The 20,327-nt window shown below is 42.5% G+C and overlaps 1 protein-coding gene and 1 long non-coding RNA gene across 3 annotated transcripts in view; both read right to left on the bottom strand.

Annotated features, from left to right (window-relative positions):
• Positions 1–20,327, bottom strand: part of asic1b (acid-sensing (proton-gated) ion channel 1b) — a 249,894-nt gene that overhangs the window by 89,658 nt on the left and 139,909 nt on the right. The window lies entirely within an intron of this gene.
• Positions 9,211–11,328, bottom strand: LOC127607227 (uncharacterized). The gene is made up of 2 exons (XR_007964034.1): positions 10,181–11,328; positions 9,211–10,107 (listed from the first exon to the last, which is right to left on the bottom strand). It is a non-coding gene; the product is annotated as an uncharacterized LOC127607227 (long non-coding RNA).

Below are 20,327 nucleotides of genomic sequence, written 5' to 3'. Positions count from 1 at the left end.
TTCATGTTGTCCTTCTTTCCACAAACGCCTGTTTCCTGATCTCTGAAAATCTATTTGAGATCACTGGTTAGGATCCAGCTTGTAGCCCGTGCTGACAGGGAGGGCTTTAAACAGCCATTGCCGGATGCCTATAGAAGTTTCGAGACATATTGGAGCACCAGTCAAACAAGATCAGCATCAATAAATTTGGGATGGATGGTTCATGTTCAATTGTAACTACAGTATCACCCTAACATTGATCTGACCCTTAATTCTTACCTAAACCCCGGCCCTAACAGCGTTGAGTTAAAACTCCCTTTTTAGGATGGAACTGAAGACACTGTTTCGGTATTGCTGTTGTGAAAGTGTTCTTGGCCTATTCTGTGAGTAACTGAAACCTCATAAAAACAGCACTGGTCCTTGCCACCACATGTATCTACGTTATATAACCGTTGCCTGGAAGCCTATGAGGGTTTATTTTGTTTTACACAACATTGAGTTGAAAGCACTTCATCCATTATCCGAACCGCTTATCCTCATGAGGGTCGAGTACGTGCTGCAGCCTCTCCCAGCTGTCTTTGGGCAATAGGCAGGGTACACCCTGAACTGGTTGCCAGCCATTCACAGGACACACATAGACGAACAACCATTCTTGTTCACAATCACACCTAAGGATAATTTTGTGTGTTCCATTTACCTACCGTGCATATTTTTGAAATGTGGGAGGAAACCCAAGTACCTGGAGAAAACCCACAAGAGCACAGGGAGAACATGCCAATTCCACACAAGAAGGCCACGGCATAGAATTGAACCAGAGACCTCGGCTCTGTGAGGTAGACATCCCAACCAGGCCTCCACCATGCTGCCTTAAAAGCAGTTATGACTCTTTAAACTTTTTACTAATTAAAACAAAACACATCTTGATCTAGGGACCCCAGTACCAGTTGTGGTTTGAGGTCAAAAAAATATTAAGGTCAGGAAAATTAGCATCTATGACTGTTTTGCTCTCGTCAACACCCACAATCTCAATTCTTTGATTAAAAAAATGCTCACCGTTAACTAACTACACTTATGATTTTTTTGTGATTAGAATGAATTTTTAAAGTATGACGTTACTATGACTGATTGCTTTTTAAAAAAATATTTGCCCAATACTGCCCAACATTGCCCTAACCCTCAACCTTAACACAAAGCATTGCCTAACTTTAGCCGTTGTCATCAGTCAAACCTTTATCAAATCCTAAATACAAATGCTAACTCTTCACCCAAAACTTAATCCTAACCTCATAACTTTAACCATTATTTATTGCACCCTCACCCTAACCCCAGCCTGAAATGCAACCCTAAATTCAAACACTAAACCTTAACCTACCTGAACCCTTAACCCAAACCAAACTCCTTAAAATCAAATCTTTACAACTACCGGTACCTTAAACCTCAACCTCAACCAGAGGTGAACAGCATCCCTAATCCTGAACTGCAACCTCCCCACCCAAATAAATGAACAACACTACACCCTACTCCCAACTCTTTTCTATTCTTCATCATGAAACACTCCATTTAACGTATTACCCCTCTGTGTTTTGATATTCAGTACAACTAAACAGAGGGGTGATGTGTTATATGTTTTATTTCCACTAGGAGGTAGCAGTGATACATCTAATCATGCAGAATCCTTGGAGGGACTAATCCTGACATGAGAACCTATGCAATTATGAACAAAAAGACAGCAAGTGATGTCAACAACAGTTAGCATCGTCAATTCTACATTACATTTGTTGACTTTTTAAAAAATTGTGTTATATATTGCTTTGGTTGCGTTGTTTGACTGAGATGTGGTCGAGGGGAAAATGGCCCCTCTATCATAATAGCAATCATAATTATTACTTATCATCTTCAACATGCACACCTAATTTTGGCTTAAATTCTCATCCCTTTGTAAATGGCAGAATTGCACTGAAACTTTTTGTATTCTGGGAAAGCTTTTTTTTTTGGTGTTCTTGGTGCAGTCCTCAGAAAGGAGGAGAGGTCTTGCAGCCAAGGTTAAAAAATTCACCACTATGATAAGAAAAAATATATACGCTGTATGGTTTTTTTAAATTGTAAATGTAATGGTTTTTATTTGGATAGTTTTCCCAATTGGCTTCTTTTGTTCACTAAAATGTATTTTTAAATGGGGTTGTTATCCAGTGCATCATTTTAAGTGGCCCGCAAAAGCTAGTTATGGACATCAACTTCACGTTTCTTGCTAAAATACAAAAATTGCAAATTGTCTTTTCAACATGTTGAGATATTGCAAGTTTTTTTGTTGTCACAACGCAGTGATGATTTTTTTGTGTTTCGAAAGAATGTCTCTCCTCTTGTTTCAGGTCACTGTGCCAGTCTGATTGTCAGTCCTGCCCTGATTGTTTCCACTTGCTGACCCCTTAATTTGTGTTAAATGGTCCTTGTCTCCCTTTGTCCTGTGCTAGTGCGTTTCGTCCTTATGTGTTCACTCCAGCCTTTCGCAACAGATCTGACTAGTCCTATCCTTATTTCCGCAGCCTTGCCTATTTTGAATTTTCAGCCACTGGTCCTCAAATAAATATCTCCTTTACTCTGAACCCTGCAACTGTGTCCTGTGTCCAAGTCTGGTATCGACATTTGTTACCAATGCCCTTCTTAAAATATATTACTAGAGTTATCCATTCTCACATGATTTTTTTCCCCAGCTGATCAGTATCAACTGAAAATATCAGATTTTGAATTATTTTAATTTCTAAAGTCAAAAATAACATGTTATTTGTTAACTTGAGCAAAACCAATGATGACTTACCACCATATAAAAAGTTATCATGTTGGGCTACCCATCCATCCATTATCTGAACTGCTTAACTTTATTAAAAAAAAGACAGTTCAGTCAATTTGGAGGCGATAAAAGAAAAACATCTTTAGTAGCTGCCTAAATTAAATGAGGAGATCGGGGAGCATTGCCTGAAACCCCCAAAAATATTTCTACCTCCTCCCACCTTATTACTCTGGAGATGATAAAATGAGCCGCTACCCATGGGACCATATTTACTTTGTAAAAAAACTGTGCCACATGACGTCGTTTTTCTTTTCTTTTTTTTGTGGTGCATGTCAATTAACACCGTTCTTTGTGCACAGATTTTTCACATTACAAACGCGTTGCTTTCACAGAAAACATTAGAATTAATGTTTGATTTTGTCATGCGTACGGCTACAGAAAAAGATCAAATTAAGTAAAAAAATCCAAATTGGGCATGACGTCCTGCAGTGGGAACGTAGCCTAATACAGGTAGTAAAGTTGGATATTATTGTCAAGGAAGTATGTTGAAGTGATGCATCTCAACTGAGAGACATTATATGATGGAGGGTCTTAACCGGGGCTAGACAGATTTCTGATGGGACGAGAGCCCCCTCAGCCCAGGGTTTAGCGCCATCCCAGGGAAAATGGTCAAACATGGAGACATCTCTTTTGAATGGCTGGCAATTAATGAATTAATATTTTGTTTTTAAATATATCAATCTTTTTCTATTGGGCTTGCTTTAAACAGCTTTTCCTTTGAGCGTACATTTACAGGCCAAAAGAGGGCAGTGTTGGCATTTGTGGCCGCTGTCCAAGCCACCAGCCCCCAACAGCTTCCACCTCCCAAGCATCCGCACCCCCTCCCAACCCCAACCCCAGGCTGGGATTTCAACAAGGCCACGCATTTCGCCATGGTCAGACACAGTGGAGCGCAGGGTGAGATGAGAGGAGAGAGCTTGAACGCTTCCCTTTCAAGTACTATTCCTTACAGTCAGTATCAACCTGCCGTTGCCATGGTTACATCATTGAAGGAGAGACAGGATATGCCCAGCACTCATTACTGTGCATCGGAGTCAGACGCACATGCACACAGCTCCAGTGGAGAGATAATAAAGATCGCCAAACAGCACGCAGAAGTGAGTGCAATATTGCTCATTCCGAGGCAATCGATAGCCTAGCATTCATACTCCGAGATTTTTAGAGGTTGGGCACTGTATGAATATGACAGGAGTAAACAAGCATAGAGACGCGGTGGAAAAAGGAAAAAAAAACCCTCATATTCAACCCTCGCACTATTACAAATGGTGCACCCCTCACTGGGGGGGAGGGGGGCACAATAACAACTGAAATGACTTATCTCTGCAAGCTATTGTGGCCTGAAGCCCATTTCTCATTTAAAACAGCATAGAGATGGCAGTCTGAAGATTCTAGATCAGGCTGATTGCCGGGGGAACATCCCACGAACAGACAAGTGAAGGAATTGGCTCTGAAGCTGGGCTCATCATGCACAGGCAGGCAAGAGGAGAGCACACCACTTATTGTCTTTCAGGAATCAAGACAGCAAACACTTGAGAAAAAGGAGCAGGCACTGGCCAAAGCCCTTCATCTTTGAGGAGGTTGACAGCAGAATGGTCTGTCAGCGGGGCCCACCAAAACATCAACAGGGTGAAGGCCAAACTGAAGAATCAGTCCAGCGAAAAATGTTGTCAAGTTGCATTTAAAATACATTTGAAATCATCTCCACTGTGTCCACATCAGCTCTGTTCCGTACAGAACAGATTCTCACCCACTTTGCTGCATTTCAAGTCAAGTCAAGTCAACATAAGAGACCAGCATTTTAAAACTACTTGAACTACCAGAACCGTCATTTTGATGGCTTGCATTGAGATCAATGCCTAAAACAATAACTTGCTGCTTGAGTAGCAAATACAGTCATACCTCGGTTTTCAACCATTATCCATTCCAGCAGGCTGTTCGAAAACCGATTTGTTCAAAAACCGAAACCACACTCTTTAAAAAAAAAATCTTTCTTGATTGAACACGTCTGCTCACAATGGAATGCTACACGAGGAAGTTGTGTAGGGAAGGCGAGAGGAGTCAAGTGGTGCAATCAAGTGCACTCAATTTGGTCGAGAACCGATTTTCGGTCGTAATCCGAGGCATTAAAAAAAAAAAAATCCAAATTTTTGGTCGAAAACCGATTTGGTCGATCGAGAAAAAAGACGTTTGAAAACCGAGGTTTGAAGATAAAACTATTTTGTTTAAAATCTGTTGTATCTTTTAATGTAAATTATGTAATATACATGAATGAGAAATTAATGGTGGAGCACTTATTGTCCTGTGGGTGACTTGTTATAAAATATATTAGTGTGGTGCGGAAGCAAAGGAAAGGAGACGCACAAGGTCTTGCAAAAGACTCTACTGAGCGTCACTGCATGAGAACAGGAAATAAAAGTACGGCACACAAAACAACCCTGTCCTGAACACACCCCTCAACTCTCAGTTCCATGGGGGATTCTGTCAACATGCACCAGATTATTTGAAGAATTCCTTAGTTTTGACTCTCGGGCCTGTACTGTCCAGAATGTAATGACTATCACATCGAGCAGAAACACATTTTGCTCGACTCTTCTTCACCGGGGTTGCGACTACTCGCTTGGATTCACCATCAGCTGAGTAATGCAGCAACCACCCAGACACAGCCACAATATATTAAAGCAGATGTAACGAGTCGATCTCACAGTGCAAATGTTGTGGGTTTGATTCTGGGCTTGGGCTATGCTGCGTGGAGTATGAATGTTCTCCCCGAGTCTGCATTGGTTTTCTCTGGTTACTCCGATTTCCATCCCAAAAAACATGCATATTCCACACAGGAAGGACGGTGCCCAGAATAAAGGCACGGATCCCTGTACTGTGGGGCCAGTGTGCTAACGATTCATCCACGGGGCCGCCTAGTTGAAGGAATATTCATTCATTCATTCATTCATTCATTTTCCGAACCGTTTTATCCTCACAAGGGTCGCGGGGCGTGCTTGGGCCTATGCCAGCTGTCTTCGGGCAGTAGGCGGGGGACACCTTGAACCAGTTGCCAGCTAATCGCAGGGCACACAGAAACAAACAACCATCCACGCCCCCACTCACACCTCGGGACAAGTTAGAGTGGTCAATAAGCCTAAAATGCATTTTTTTGGAATGTGGGAGGAAACCGGACAAAACCCACACAGGCCCAGGGAGAACATGCAAACTCCACACAAGGACGGCAGAGTTGGAATTGAACCCGGTACCTCTGCACTGTGAAGTCGACGTGCTAACCACTGGACCATCGGGCCGCCCCGGTTGAAGGAATAATGTTTCATTAACATTTTTATATATATATAATACAATAAAATGGAAGAGCAGACAACAACTTGGTATTTCTCGAGCCTGTGTACAAACCCCTGGTGCACAGGCAGCCAACTGTGACCAGAATGGTCAAGAAATGGTCATCGGAAGCTGAAGATGCTCTGCGGGACTGCTTCGCGACAACCAGGTGGGAACTCTTCAGCGAGGTTCATGGGGAGGACATTGATGCACTCACTGACACCATCACGGACTATATAAACTTCTGTGAGGAGAACACCGTACCCACCAGAACTCTGCGGTGTTTTTCCAACAACAAACCGTGGATTAATCCTGACATAAAGACCCTGCTGAAGGAGAAAAAGAGAGCTTTTCGGTCAAGAAACAGAGAGGAGCTGAAGGCCGTGCAGATTCTGCTGAGAAGAAAGATCAGGGAGGGGAAGAAGATGTACAGGATGAAATTGGAGGACCAGTTACAGGCCAGCAATGTCACTGGTGTCTGGAGGGGCCTGAAAACCATCTCAGGCCATGACAGCCCAAAGACAGTGATCGAGAAGGACAAGGACTGGGCAGATGGACTGAACCATTTTTTCAACCGTTTCGACCAGTCGTCTGTCCCTTCCCCCAACCACAAACTGCAACCTCTCTCACTGAGGACTTCTTCTCCTCCCCCTCCTCTTTCGACCAGCTCCCATCAACCCAGTGTGTCACCTGGTTCCTGCCTGTCCGTCACAACAGAGCAGGTAAGGAACCAACTGAGGAAGATGAATGTGAGGAAGGCAGCAGGTCCGGACAAGATCAGTTCCCGGCTCCTCAGGACCTGCTCTGACCAGCTGTGTAACATTGTCCAGCACATCTTCAACCTGAGCCTGAAGCTGGGCAGAGCTCCACAGCTGTGAAAAACTTCGTGCCTGGTCCCAGTGCCCAAGACCCCTCCACCCTAAGGAGCTGAACAGCTACAGACCGGTGGCGCTGACGTCTCACCTGATGAAGACGCTGGAGAGACCTCGCCCACCTTCGACCGCTGGTGAGCCCGTCACTGGACCCGCTGCAGTTTGCCTAACAACCTGGCATCGGCGTGGAAGACGCCATTATCTACCTCCTCCACTCAGTGCTGTCACACTTGGAGAAGGCTGGGAGCACTGTGAGAATCATGTTCTTTGATTTCTCCAGTGCCTTCAACACCATCCAGCCCAATTTGCTGGGAGGCAAACTGCAGAACGCCGGAGTGGACCACCATCTCACAGCATGGATCATAGACTACCTCACAAATCGGCCGCAGTACGTGAGATTGCAGAGCTGTGAGTCAGACCGGCTTCTCTGCAGCACTGGAGCGCCGCAGGGGACTGTTCTGGCTCCATTCCTGTTCATCCTCTACACCTCGGACTTCAGACACGTCACTCCAAACTGCCACCTTCAGAAGTTCTCCGATGACTCTGCGATTGTTGGCCTCATTACAGAAGGGGACGATCGGGAGTACAGGGGACTGACAAAGCACTTTGTGGACTGGTGCCAGCAGAATCTCCTCCGGATAACCCTAGGAAAACTAAGGTTGTGGATTTCTGCAGGAAAAAGTCCTCACCAGCACCGATGAACATCCAGGGTATGGACATAGAGAGGGTGACCTCCTACAAATACCTTGGTGTTCTTCTGAACGACAAACTGGACTGGTCTACAAACACGGACACCCTGATTAGGAAAGGACAGAGCCGACCGACACTTCCTACTCAGGAAACTGAGGTCTTTTGGGGTTCAGGGGTCACTCCTTAAGACGTTCTATAACTTGGTGGTGGCCTCGGCCATCCATTATGGCATTGTCTGCTGGTCAGGCAGCATCTCAGCCCGGGACAGAAAGAGACTGGAGCGACTGGTCAGGAAGGCCAGTTCTGTCCTGGGTTGCTCCCTTGACACTCTGGAGGAGGTGGGCAACAGAAGGATGCTAACTAAGCTAAGAGCTATGATGGCCAGTCCCTCCCACTCCCTCCATCCCGCCCTGACATCACTTGGTAGCTCCTTCAGCCAGAGACTGTTACACCCGCGCTGCAAGAAGGAGAGATACCGACGCTCGTTCCTACCGACTGCTGTCAGGTTGATGAATAAAAAATAACAATTATAATAATAATAATAATTAAATGATGTGAAGGAAAATTTTAAATAGTACTGCGATTTATCCATTTTGTGTTCATATTGCATTTAATTGAAAGATGTTTGTTGTTTTTTTTCTCTTTCTTCTTTCTTCTTACATTCTTGCTGCTGGAGGCTGTAAGTTTCCCCAGTGTGGGACGAATAAAGGATATCTTATCTTAAAATGTCAGCATGGGAATGATGAAAAGGCCAGAAAATTTGTTTATCTATCTATGTAACGATAAAGAGAGTAATATCACATTAAAAGTTAAAGAACTGTCAAAATGACTGTTCAGGTAGTTCGAGTGCAGAGGTCAGCAATGTGGTGCCCGTGGCCACCAAGTAGACCCCAAAGACTACATCAGTAGCCCTCGGCCTGTTCCTGAAACAGCTCAGCAATGATCCTGAAACAACCATCCGCGCTCACACTCACACCTAGAGACAATTTAGACTTTTCAATCAGCCTGCCATGCATGTTTTCGAATGTGGGAGTAAACCACAGTACCCAGAGAAAACCCACGTGGGCCCAGGGAGAACATGCAAACTCCACACAGGGAGGCCGGAGCTGGAATTGAACCGTGTACCTCTGCACTGTGAGGTTGATGTGCTCGCCCTTCATACTAATAAGTAGCCAAGAAGTAGCTCTCAGTTTCAAAAATGTTGGTGACCCCTGTTCTAGTGTGAAGAAAATTATTTACTTTGGACATATTTCCAAATAGGACTCCATGTCTCCATGACCCTATCAACAATTACAGACAATCCAGCATTTAACGACCACAGTAAACAAAACACTTGACTTTAAAGTGGACAACAGTATCAGGTTTGTGAGGTCACTGGTACCTAAGAAGAATTTGTGTTGTGTTTGTTTACCTTGGCAACCGAGGGCAGAGTGCTTTACTGCCCCACATAGCAGAGGAGGACAGGATGAGACGACATGAACATTATTATTATTTTTATTATTATTATTTTTTTTTATCCTTTTGCCATAATGATGAAGCTTACATGTTTAACAAATTATCTCTCTAGATATCTATCTTTTTGGAGTGTTATGGGAAATTCAGGAGGGAGGCATTTCATTATCCTCCTCTATTAAGTAATTGCCATAGTGATCTGTCTTCTTCAGTTACCCTGATGCAAAAAATTAACAATATCCGCTGTTATTATGGCTCACATTCCAATGTCATTATGTTTGTTGGTTCTGCTAATTGTTTTTAATACATCACAATCAAAATCTTTCCATGACTACGTATGACTCTGTTCAAATAGCTCGACAGGCACCACACGGCGCGACATCCGTGTCACATTACCAGTCTGCGTTTCTTTCCCACATTCTAAATAATCAGAAATTCATCATGAAAATTGCTGAATATATGGATTGGAAGGCGATCTTGCTGCTGGCGCACTTATTTTTCCAGGTTAAAACAAATGGGTCAGGTCTGGCCTAGCCATTACGTATTGCTACATTCCTCAAAGACAACCTCACCAAACATTTTGTACATAGATATGAGGAAATGCCTTCTGCAAACCCGATGACGGAGGTTTTGTACTAGTCTGTCTCTTTAGAAGTGTCTGATTCTGTCTACCACAAGGCAATGTTGCAGTTTTCTCGAATTACATCCATTCAATTTATCCTTCTTAACCACAGGTTACGCTGATTGTTTCATATTTTTGGGGGAAGGAAAAAAAAAAGCGGCACCATTTGGTGGCAAGACAGCAAGCAGGTTTTTACCAGTTTCAGTTCAGGCCAGCAGTCGTAAATCTTTTACTTTTATGCCACCCAGGAGTGGCACAATGGTCGACTGGTTACCGCGTCCGCCTCACAGTGCGGAGGTGCAGGGGTCGATTCCGGCTCCGAGCTTCCTATGTGGAGTTTGCATGTTCTGCCCGTGCCTGCATGGGTTTTCTCTGGGTACGCCGGTCTCCTTCCACATTCCAAAAACATACATGACAGGTTAATGGAACACTCTAAATTATGTGAGGGTGAGCGCGAATGGTTATTAATCGAGTTATGCCCTGCAATTGGCCGTGACCAGTTCACGGGGTGCGCCGCCTATTGCCCGAAAACAGTTGAGATAATCTTCGGCACCCCCCGCGGCCCTTGTGAGGGATATGTGAAATGGAAAATGGATGGATGGATGCCACACAGAAGTAACTTTGGGCCGAATGCTTACACACGTGAAATGTTCTAAAGAAAATGGATAGATTGTCCATGTGTACTTTAAGCTGTGACCTGTGAGTGCAAAGAAGCTGCTCTGAAACAGGGCCGTCAGAGTTTTTAAAAACTGTGCGTTGCATCTCAAGCAGTATTTGCTCATTCCTGACAGGCTCGTAAACTGTAGTGATGCTAATTTGCTGATGATGCGCAGCTGCCGGCGATGCTTTCACTTCCAAGAAGACCAGCGATGGGGACGATAAAGACAGCGGCGATAATGTCGATGGAAATTAACGCCAGATGGGATTTCACAAGCGTGGTCTGTCGGCGGGGCCGGAATAAAACCAGTGATGAGACGTCGTCACTCAGCTCTAAAGTGAGCGGAACCCAGGGGCCAACAGTGGCATGCCAATGAATGGGAAAAATACGAAAGTAAGAAACTCAGTGGAGAACTAATGGATTATTTGGATTAGAAGTATGACGATGAAAAACATGGAACTGAAATTTATTGCCACATAGCAGACGGTTGCACATCTGTCTCCTCAATTTAATGACCAAGGATAAAGCCAGACACAAGCTAAGACTTTGTACTATAAAACTGTCACAACAATTGTAACTCAGTAAACTGCAGAAATAGACTTTTTTTCAGAGGATAAAGAATATATGCCTTGAGTAGTAAGCCAGCATGAAGATAGCAGACTTTAAATTAAAGGTATGTGGGCTGTTTTATATACACATTCAATACAAATTTAAATACACAAAATCATCATTCTGTGTTTTGTTTAGTTTGACAGTAAATTTTCACTAGGAGTGGCAGTAAACAGTCCCTCAAAAACAGAACCGATCCCTCAAAATACCTGTTGTGGAATTTACTACACAATACATCTAAAAAATTTTTTCTTGTAAGTCAAAACATAAAACAAAGAAACAACAACCTAAAAATAAATCAGCCGTACAATTGCTCAAATCTCTGTATGTCGAAGTGGTACATCTTGACCGAGAGATATACTGTTTGTATGTCGGGGAGGAGCTAATTTTTGGGCCGGATTGTAGGTACTAAGCTACACTGATGCCCACTTCTGTTTGTTCATTCATTCATCATCCTAACCGCTTGATCCTCACTAGGGTCGCGCGGGGTGCTGGAGCCTATCCCAGCTGTCTCCAGGCAGTAGGCGGGGGACACCCTGAATCGGTTGCCAGCCAATCGCAGGGCCACTTCTGTTTGACTTTTTTATATTTTACTTTTTTAATCAAATGACATAGAACACGCTTGTTTGTTACAGTAATGTTGTAAAATACATTTTAAATGATAGTTTGTGGTATCACTGTTACAGGGGGAGTGCTTAACTATTATTATTATTCTTATTATTGTTTGTGTTTTGTTTTTTACTTTTTCACAAAAGGGTTTGATCTGAAGGCTTGGAATATTGCGTCAGTCATTTTATACACACATTTTTGTTCTGGACCAGAAGCGGGCAGCAAATTAAAAGCTATGCAGAGCCACTTTCCACTGATGTCCATGTGAAAAACTGTTGTACATTTACAGTGCAATACTTTTTCAAAAATAAATAAACAAACACGTGCCCGAGCTGTATAAACATTTACAAACCTTTCAACACTGCTCAAGTGACGATGAGGCACAAACTGCACAAGCTCATTACGAAGAAGACAAAATGCGCTGGATTTGATTTTTTTATATAGTAAACAACAGATGAGAGGAAAGTACGTGACATCTTTATTTTCTCCAGTCACACTCGTCGTATTATATTTTTTTCACAGTGATGTTATGAATTCTGCTGCACACTCAGGGCTGCGGGTGAATAATTTTTTACGATGGGTATAAGTCATTAATTTTGCACCGTTCTAAAATAGGACTCGGCTTGTGGAGACAACTTTTCTCTTGTCGTCACAAAAGCACAAGCTCTCTGTTGGTGATTTAAAGTCAGCTGTGCAACCTCAGCAAGTAGTTACTGGGGAAGTTTACAGCGGGGGATATGGCAATTTTAGGTGAGGCCATGTCAACAACAAATCTCGCTGATGCCGTCGTTAAGAGGCACCAATCAAAATAAAGTCAGCTGGACCACACGTGCGCTTTTTCCCATGTGTCAACTTCAATACAGTACTTGTTTAGCCTGCAATTCTTTCACTGCATGCTTGGCGTCATGGCCTGCATTTCTCGACAGACAACACATGTCGTATTGTTTGGATCATGAGCAGTTCCTCTCAAAATATACTTTCAATTATAGCTGACACATGTTGTGGTTTGCTTTTGATTATGAGGACACTTTATGTTGATGTTTTCAGTCCCCACTCAACCAAAAATGCTTGCGCTGGTTAGGGTTTACTTGCCTGAAGAAAATTTATATAACTATTTGTGTATGTATATATATATATATATATATATATATATATATATATATATATATATATATATATATATATATATATATATATATATATATATATATATATATCCGTTGTAGTGGATGTAGCGGTCCCAAGTGATGGAAACATTAGGAAGAAGGAACATGAGAAACTCGAGAAATACCAAGGGCTCAGAGAGGAGCTGGAGAGAGCCTGGAAGCTAAAGGTGACAGTCGTGCCTTTGGTGGTCGGAGCACTCGGGGCAGTGACCCCCAAACTAGATGAGTGGTTGCAACAGATCCCGGGAACAACATCGGACATCTCAGTCCAGAAATGTGCAGTGCTGGGAACAGCAAGGATACTGCGCAGAACCCTCAAGCTTCCTGGCCTCTGGTAGAGGACCCGAGCTGAATGAGGAACGGACACCACCCGAGGGGTGAGATGAGGATTTTTTTTTTTTTATATATATATATATATATATATATATATATATATATATATATATATATACACACACACACACATATATATCTCCTCACCGGAGTGACATCACAGGTCACAAGGTTGAGAACTATTGCTTTAGATCAGGGGTGTCAAACTCATGAAATGCCTTGGATTATGAGCAGCTCCTCATGATAGAGATGCTGTATTATGGGTAATACATGATGTGGTATGCCTTGGATTATAAGCGCTTATTCTCAATAGATTAGATCATGGATGGCCAACCAGAGACGAAGAGCCAATTTTTTTACTGTGTTACTGTAATGACTGGAGCCGCATTGAACCAGCCAAAGAGCCGCGTTTTGGCCACCTCTGGATTAGATGATAGCTAACCACAATTTGCGATACTTTAGATCAAGAGCTGTTCTTCTTGCTTGATGATAGCTTACACAATGCAGTCTGCTTTGGAGAGAGAGAGAGAGAGAGAGAGCATTTCATTTCAGTAGAGATACTCAACTTGAATGTGTTAAGCTTTGCTTCATGAATTGGCCTGGTGGATGAATAAATATATCTGAGTAACATGATTGAGCATAATAGGATGAGTTACAGGAAGTAAAAAGGGAAGGACAGTATGAAAACAGACAGATGGACGAGCCCCCATAAATTTATCATACCAAACAATATGACAAGCTCTCAAAGGGGAGTTTATAACCAGATTACTGGGAGTACCTACATTTATTTTGCAAGAAGAGCCAACACGTGCGTTGCTCATCACTTTTTAAACACAGTTACATCATTTGCGAATTACAATTGTCATGTTCCGTATTCGGCAGCAGGTGGCACGCGTTGACCTCTGCCGCCTGCACACTTGCTGCCTATTTGTGAGTGATTGCACCTACTATATCTAGGCACTCCGGCGGTCGACTCATTGCCGGAGTATTACAGGCCGTGCCACGGCTGTTGCCCATATTTCGCAAATTATTGTTCGATACCATTTGCGGTTAGTTACATTTTCATCATCCCAAGGGAATCTTTATGTTATTGTGCGTGAAGTAGTATTTGTGTTAACATACGTTCCTTGGCGTTCTTTGACCAGCGTTTTCTGTTGTTTATTAGGCGGGATTTTTGTTTAAAATAAATATTATTGTTTTTATAAAGTCCTTGTCGATGTCTGCTATTTCAGGGATCCGCTTATTTTCATTTTCTCTGTTACGTACGAAGCAGTTCCCTTTTCCTGCTTCGTGCGTAACGTGACAACAATGAGTAAAGCCAATCACGTAATTGAACGAGGTTGCTATTTAGCACGAGTTTTTCCTTTCACGCTTCAGCGGACATGTCAAGCTAATGTTAGCTCCTAAAATGGTTGCTTTATTCACAACCACTGATGGTCAAGAAAAAAACAATCTGGTAATGTACAATATGTATTTTGGAGCTTCTCTAGCTACACCTCAAAAGGTTAGAAGAACCCTCGACACCATTTCCACTAATGGACATGAAATTCTGTGTAAATGTTGATCATAACAAGACACACAAAAAAGTCTCCAATATTCATATCTGAACCAAAAGAGAAATTTGGTCATTTTTGTTTCACAGACCCTTTCCAGGCCAATTCCAAGACATGATCTTAAGCAAACCCCGACAATTTGACCAAATGAAACCCAGTGGGAAGACAGATCTTATTTGAATCTTATTTCTTGCAGTACACTTTGTCTAAGTTTATCAACAGTTTGAAGATTCAACATGGAACTCAGTGGCGGCCTTAAAAGTTCGAAAAATTAGTCACTCGACAGCAGTTTTTCCAATTAAGATAATATTTGGTGGACGTGCGTCATTACAGGACGCACGATGAAGTCTAAAAACCCATGTATGAAATTTGGACAATTAGGTTTGCAGCACCCGTTTTTTGTTTTTTTATTAAATTTCCTCCAGCGAGACATCCCACTTTGGAATTTGCCCACATAAGTACCATTTAGAATCAGGTATCCAAATTACAAGGATTTTGGCGGAGACATTCCATTAGGACAACTCATGGTTGCAAAGTTTGATTATTAGTTTGCGAAATTTGACATGAAAAACAAACTCACGGGTGCCCTTGTAAAGTTATGACAAATTATCATCATCATCCATCCATCCATCCATCCATTTTTTGATCCGCGTTATCCTCACAAGGGTCGCGAGGCGTGCAGTAGCCTATCCATGCTGTCTTCAGGCAGTAGACTAGGGACAGCCTGAACCGGTGCCCAGCCATTTTTGGGGCACACATGGACAAACAACCATCCACACTCACACTCACACCTAGGGACAATTTAGAGTGCTCAATTAACCTGCCATGCATGTTTTTAGAATGTGGGAGGAAACCGGAGTACCCCGTAGAAAACCCACCAGGCACGGGGAGAACATGCAAACCCCATACAGGAAGGCCAGAGCTGGAATCGAACTCAGTACCTCTGCACTGTGAGGTCAAGGCGCTAACCAGTGAAGCACCGGGCAACCCCTATTTTAATTTGCAAAATGATGCAAAATTTGTTGCACATGTTGATCTTATCAGGACGTACGCAAAAGTTTGAAGGACCCAAACCCGAAATTGAACAGGAAATCAGCCACTTTTGTTTGATGCAGCCAATCTGGCAGAAATTCATTCTAAAATTATTTCTACCTTTGTTGGAACTAGAAAACTCATTTTGCACAAAAAAAAGAAAAAGAAGACGACAATTTACAAGTGTCTTTCACGCCGTTTTGTGGTGCACAATTTCAGTGACTTTTCCTGTCACATCCCAAGAGCTCCGCTTAAATGGCCTGGTCTTTAACGAGCTGCGGAAGAGTTCACGGATTGAAGAACAGCCATCAACTTATGAAGATTACAGCTCGGACAGGCTCTGACAAGCACTTGCTACATGAGATTTACCATCCGCTCGTCCTGAAACGAGGACCTGGCTGCTGATGAAACGGGCCAAATCGATAAAGCCTTGCCGGTTCCCATGCTTACTTCGGGTGGAGGGAAAAGCAGAGGGTGATTTAGGGGATGTCTCGCTGGAGGAAATTAATAAACATGAGGAGGCGTGAAGGGACGTAGCGTGTGGCGTGCACACTGAAGGAGATGGCCAAAATTAATTCTGCCTGATTGGACGGCTACCACCGAGAGAGGGAAGGTCACCTCTAATCATTCCCAACATCATTCTGCATTTCTTGTCTTTTGTTTGCACCCAACCACGGGGAGCGCGAAAAAAAAAATCTGAACGAAGCTTATTTTCTGAAATGTACGTGGAAATTCAGTCAAAAAGAATCCATTACAGGCATTAAGTCAGACGGGCAGACCTGCAGTGTAAATCCAAGCTTGCACTCGCAGCTTCTCCAGACTAGTGGCAGGAATTAAAAAAAAATGATACTGAGGCGAGGGAATGCAGTTTGTGTACGAGCAAGAGCGAAGCCACAGATCGTCTGCGTCAACAAGAGGCAGTCATTAAACCATGGCCTGAGGTTGCGGGCGGTGACAGCTTTAAGTGGTTGGGTGCGTGCATGCATGCCCATTTTACACGCCGGATGATATTTGCATCACAGAGATTCCTCAGTGAAAACACAGTTTATGGAAGCATGGCATCTCGTCTTATCCGACCGATAATACAAGGCGCTCCTCTTCTACCAGCGTCTTTTTTTTTTATCCCTACCCACTACTTTTCTTTATACTCTGCCTCCAGAGTAAGCTCCTTATTTTCCAACCCGCGTTGAATAATGTCTCTGACAGCGTAAATTTGGTTATATGCCTGCATTTTATAACATCAATATCACTGACAGAGGGGTTTACAGAGCTTGGTATTAACACCAACGAGGTCTGCATAAATCCGTTCAGGGACAGCGGTAACTACAGTGGACAGCTTATCATGGTATCAGGTTACAGGGTGCAGAAAGGGTTAAATGCACTGCTATGGCTTGTGTTGAGCTTTTAAAGGACACCAGTTGATTTGCCTTCGATTCTCTGGGGTAACACGATTTGAAATTTTGACAAGATCGGGTAAATATATCTCTGGCACCGGGCGCCCACGCACACACTGAATCTACCGGTACCTTATTGGCCCGAATATAAGACGGTGTTTTTTGCATTGACTGATAAAAATGGTGGTCGTCTTATATTCGAGGTCTAGACATTATACCCATTCACGACGCTAGATGGCGCCAGATATTCAATGGCTCCCCGTACCCCAGCGTATTCAATATAAACTGCTCCTACTCACCTATAAAGCCCTTCACAATCAGGCCCCCTCCTATCGTTCCGACCTTGTTTACCAATACACTCCTTCCCGCAATTTCCGCTCCTCAAACACAAACCTCCTCGCCATCCCCGTGACCAAGCTCAAAACCTGGGGGGACCGAGCCTTCTCTGTCGCCGCCCCCACCCTCTGGAATGCTCTACCACAACACATACGCAACTGTACTGACCTTCAATCCTTCAAATCATCCCTTAAAACTCACCTGTTCCGCTATGCTTTTAATACCTTTGAATCTCTTTTACCCATTTTTCTTTTGTTCATCTAAATGTGCTTTTGTAAATTATGCATGCTTGTTTTAAATGCACATTTTTTATCCTGTGTTTTAAGCTCTTTTAAAGTGTCTTTGAGTGTGATGAAAAGCGCTTTCAAATAAAATGTATTATTATTATAATTATTATCATTGAAGCGAATGCTGAACTTGACTCCCCAGGCCAAAGTGAACGCCTGACACGAAGAGTAAAAATAAAAATAGCGGTAGCACGAAGCAGAAAAATAAAAAAATAGCGGTAAGAAGTAAAAGAGAAGAAAATAATAGAAGAGATAACAGAAAATGGAGAAACTTAGTGACAATCTGGAGAAAAGTGGGTCGAACATCGGCCAGGTCAACCGGCAGCATGAAATGTAATTTACATTTCAAAAACCAGAAGCCATTCATTTACGAATGTGATTACACTTTAGATTTGAATGAGGCAAAATAACATTTTTCTCACAAATATATTGCTATAATCCTTTGTTTCAGATGTACTGTACCAGTAATTATTTTCTTTATAAAAATGAATTTGGTGTTCAAAAAGTATTTTTTCGAACTTGAGTCTTGAAAAAGAGGGGGTCGCCTTATAATCAGGGGTGTCTTATATTCGGGCCAATACAGTATACGATCTAAACAGCTCTGTTAAAAAAAGCTTTCCTGTTGTAAAATGTACTTGACCGGAAAAAACAACAACAACAACAAAAACAAACAAACAAACAAACACAAAAATTGTCTGGACCAAGAAAGATAAAAGATATGCTTCACAGTGCAATGGAGCAAATAGAGATGCAACCATCCTTTTTAGGGACCTTTCTATTCTTCCCTGTCTACTTTGCGTCTGCCCTCTTTATGCTGCCTGATTGGATGCTTTGTATTCAGAGAGGGGCGGGGGGGGGGCTCAGTGTTCACCGAGGTTCATTAGGAGTGTACAGATACATAGAGAGAAAAAAAGAGGAGAGCGGCTGCGGCAGGGAAGAAATATGAAAAATCCTCTGAATGAAAAAGTGAGCAGGCATCCTTGAAGCTGGCATGAGCAACAAAAGTCAATGATGTGTCATCGACTGAGGCCAGGATACGAAGGTGGACTTTGCCTCAGACATCATCTTCCTTAACATACATTTTTGTAATGTACATGCCTTTCTTGGTCAAATCAACATTTTTGATGGCGGGTGAAGAAAAAAAAGGGACATCTACTCGGCGACCTTGGAAGTCTCCGAAACATTTGGCCTATGAAATTTCAGCAAAAAGTCATCTCAGACTTGAATGCTGAATAAAACATGCATGAATATCTGATTGGGTCTCCGCTCTCTCACAGTCTCACGGATGCCAGCAGAGATTAGCATTTAATGTTTGATTTCCTATCATTGCTGCCACTACGTGGCAACTTGCCATCGACCGAGCTTTTGACTAATTAAGCTTCAGCAGGTTTGACATGCGAGAATGTAAAACAAACATGTTGTTTTTTTTTAATGGAGATCTTTCCAACAAAATATATACTTTGACTACTTCGTCACATGGCTCTCCGGGTAAACTAGCTAGGTTGACAGGTCTGAAGAAATCTTGCCAAGACAAATTAAGATTAAGAAAACCTTTATTAGTCTCGCAATGGAGAAATTCCAGATTCACAGCAGCAAAGTTATGAAATGTTTCTGTTCTATTGACAGCACATTTTTATTAATTGAATAATACAGTGAAACTCCTCTACAACGCAACCTACATGGGCGAAAATACACCCTAATATGAAAAAATCGTCCTGCATGAACACCATTCCCACTATCCTGCCTCCCATACGACGAAAAGAAACCGTGTTGCGTTATACGAAATCTTTTTCTCTGCTCTTGCCTCACGACGAGATTCACTACAACGAAGTCTAATCGAACAGCGCTTCATTGAGGAACGGCAATAGCAACTATCACACTGGTTTACACATGCGCAGTAGTCCTGGAAGTATTTGTTATTGTAGTTTGTAATGTTGCATTGCTAAAATTGCTACAAAACGGACCTTTGGATGTCAAGCAGCTAAGACAAGAAGAGCTCTGACGCTGGAAGAGAGGGTAAAAGTGATCGAAATGAAAGACGGAGGAAACAAAATAAAATACATTATCCAAGAAATTGATTTAAGTGAAAAGTGAATGATGATTGTAAATTTCACAATTTCTTTCCCTTTTTTTCTTTCTACACCGACTATATGAAGTGTCAAATAAGTGTATGCTCATACTTATGCACTATTGGAATAAAAATAAAGAGTACACATACGTGTGTGTGTATGTGCGTGTGTTTGCATATGAGATCAAATTTGCTACAGTGAAAAAACCCCATATGTGAAAAATTTCTTGCTGCAAACATGATTTCATTGTAGTTGAGTTTCACTGTATTTTTTAATAGGTAAGTAAAGTAGTGAGGAATTAACACACATGTCTCTCGCCATATCACTACTCATTTTTTGGGACATATTGCGGGATTTTGTGGTGATCTATTTCCACAGGGAGCGTTACGGCAGACTCACAAAGCATGAAGTATGAGCCAGGATGAACACATTTAAAAGACAGGACGTCCAAAATTTGGGATCTTTCACACTGAAAAGAAGAGTAAATAAACTTTAGC

The sequence above is a fragment of the Hippocampus zosterae genome, chromosome 9 (genome assembly GCF_025434085.1).
Source record: "Hippocampus zosterae strain Florida chromosome 9, ASM2543408v3, whole genome shotgun sequence".
Lineage (NCBI taxonomy): Eukaryota > Metazoa > Chordata > Actinopteri > Syngnathiformes > Syngnathidae > Hippocampus > Hippocampus zosterae.
Note: the sequence above shows the minus strand (reverse complement) of the source record. Positions and strands in the feature narration are given on the sequence as shown.